Genomic DNA, 3,134 nt, shown 5'->3' on the forward strand with positions numbered 1-3,134 from the left:
CGACTCGGCGACCGTCTGCCCACGACCGGCTGGCGTGCTAAATGGAATATGCCCGAGCGACCCTTGTGAACCCTTCCCGTATTATACTTTCATCGCTGACCTCTATTTTAGATTAAGAGGTCAATTTCTTCCTCTTGTTATCTCCTTGTTTTCCGAGGCAACGGTGACTCTCGCCGGTGAAAAAGCGGTGAATCTCCGACAGACGCAGGAAAGGTAAAGCAGCCATCGCTTACGTAAAGCAGACGACGTTAACTGCGTCAACCCGCCGACGCCGTTAAAGAATGAGGGGTCTCGCCGCACACGAAAGGAGGGAAAAAGTATTTGGGAGGGAACCTTCGGACACTAACCACTCTCACCTCTCCGTTCTTAGCAAACAAACCTCGGCGCCTCGGGACACCTCGCCAGTGAGTCCTTTGACTTCTTTCCTTGATGCGCGTCTGCTAGTTGTTAGACGAAAACTACGTACCGCTCGAGTTATTTCGTCTGCCCTCTTTCAAAGGCGAAGTCGAGTTCGCTCCGAAAGCCGCAGGAAAGGTAAGACAGGCGCAGACAATGTTGCGAGCAGACGACGTTGCAAAGGAGCAGACGACGCTCAGATAGGGGGTCGCGATCAGCCAATCAGGGCTCGGCGTTCTGACGTCACCGCTACTACCTTTCTCATGCGCAGAAGACGAAAATGAGCCCACTTGTCCCATTGTTTCCGTGACATCGCGGCCAACGCACGAGGAGGGTCTTGCCTTTCTGTACATATTTGCTTTATCTTTCGACTTTGACTTAGCGTTGTGGAAGCCACGAGAGGGAGATTTTAGAGTTTTGCCCCTCCGATGGAAACAAATACGACTTTCGGGGATTAGCTTCCCCCTCCGATGGATACAAAGGCTGCTTTCAGGGGCTCGGTTCCCTCTCCGATGAATACAAAGGTCGCTTTCTTAAAAAGTGGGATCGGAGACAAGTTGGTAATCCATTGAAGCGGAACAAGGAGCGTTTCCAGTGAACTCTTCTTTCGACTGCGGAGAGATTTGAATAGGGAGGCTCAAGTGAGGGTGGGTGCAACTGCTAGATCGGCGATCACGGGACATGGACGCCATTTAATTGCTAAATTTTGCTGGGAGTCTATGGGGCAAAGGGTCGTTTTCTTTCCTAACTCAGGTCATAAAAGCCCATTAAGGTGCTTGAATAATTTACACAAGGTATAAATGATTACTTTTCCATAGCCACCAGTTTTGTTGCGATAGGTTAAGTATTTTTTTTAAGCGAAAAATGGTAAATTCCGCCATCTTGGACGTTGCTGCTTGTCTGGCAACTTTGCTTTCTCCGCTCGACGTTTGCAATTCTCGGAGCAAGAAGGAAGCGAGAGAGGCTGCGCCAAGGCGCTCGTTGCTTGCAATGGGAGGCGAGAGGAGGAAAGGCGCATGGAGCAACAGAGTTGCAACGGAGCGGGCGCCTGCTCTCGTGCAGGCAACACTGGCGCATATCCTTTCTCGAATCCTCTCCCTCAGGCGCCGCCATTAAATTGCAAACGCTCTCCAGGTTTTGAGTTGCGCCCACCCTCACTACAGCCTCCCTAGATTTGAAACGGGCGCATCACGCTTGTGGGAGGGCTTCTCCTACCTTCTTGACTTGTAACCGACTATAGCACTTAGTTTATAATTAACCTCTACCTTTCCCTTCCCCTCACCAAAATGGGGTCCTCCATCACCTCCGCCAATCCCTAAGGGTTCTGTGAAACATCAATTGTTGAGAACCACTGGGCTAGAAAATTGAGCGGGACGACTTTCATTTTGCTCGATCAACAGCAAGTTTCGCTGGGTCTGTTCCAGCGTCAAGCCCATGTCGTGGCCCTGCTAAAACAAGCGTGCCCATTTTAGTGCATGAAGTAAAATGGGTGAAGGGTTGCCAGAAAGCCACGGTCGGAATGTTGAAAGTGAGACAAAAAGGATGTGTATCTTGATGACATGCTGTATGAGCATTAACATTGAATCTGTAAAGCATGCCAATGCCGAAGTTTCATAATTCGTAAGATTTGTAAAAGTAAGATTCGATTTTCTGAAACTTTATCAATGGAAAAATGGTGTCCACCCCTAAGCTGAGACTACGGTGGGAGTTATAGTGCCCTGCCGGACCAATTGGCAACTTCCCTCTTATCACCTGACCCAGCTCTCTGCACGCGGCTACGGGCGGGAGCGTGGGCGAAAGAGAGGCATATGTATGACTGGTCCAACAAGGACGTAAGCTTCCGCCGCAGTCTCAGCTTAGGGGTGAACGGAGTATAGTTGACACCATTCATGTATCTGTGCGCTTTGTTGGCCAACATAGAAGTTTGGGCTAGTTGGTATATCATAATTAAAATTAAAAACAGTGCAGACACGGACAAGAATGCTATTTTCCCATTAAAGATTTCCGAAAATTGCTTACAACTTTTGAAAAAGATGACAGTTAGTTCTGAAACTTAGACATTTGGTCTGGACCAATAGGGCAACAATAAAGTAGAGACTGTGCTCAACAGTTTTTATTTTTTATATTTTTTTGTATTAAAGAAAACTTAATTTTTTTCTTAGGGGCACCATTTATACATTCAAAAGGTCTCTCTTTTCAGTTTTCTGCTTTGTGTCTTAATTCATTGCCGAGATACGAACATGTTAAACCGAAAGATTATTTTATCCTATTTGAATCCTCCACTGCACCAAGTTGAAAACAAATTTTGCACACGTGTTTTTTTCTTTTTTCTATGTCTATCCGGCAAATCGGCACATCATATATTAATTGGTATAATTAAAGTGCAACTTCATCGTGGAGGAAGCATTCCGGACGGGGCACTGAAACGCGTATACCTAACCCTCCCCCCCGCACTCCTCTCTCTCCCCCGTGATACAGTGCCCGTGAACTTCGTCCCCAATAACGATATCCCGACAACGATACAACGCGTGCGCAAAGGTCTCGGCATTGTATCTGGTATCGTAATCGGACTCAACTCTCATCTCCAAAGATGCAGGAACTGAAACTCCACCGTAAAGAGAGGGAGAAAATAAATGGTCGAATAACACTTTTAATTAGTTACTGAAATCGTGAGTAATTTTAGAATTACTTTACAGCTCTGAAGACAGCTGGTCACGAAAAAAAAAAAAATATGACAG

Source organism: Ixodes scapularis, unplaced genomic scaffold (assembly GCF_016920785.2).
Source record: "Ixodes scapularis isolate PalLabHiFi unplaced genomic scaffold, ASM1692078v2 PGA_scaffold11__112_contigs__length_91849675, whole genome shotgun sequence".
Classification (NCBI taxonomy): Eukaryota; Metazoa; Arthropoda; class Arachnida; order Ixodida; family Ixodidae; genus Ixodes; species Ixodes scapularis.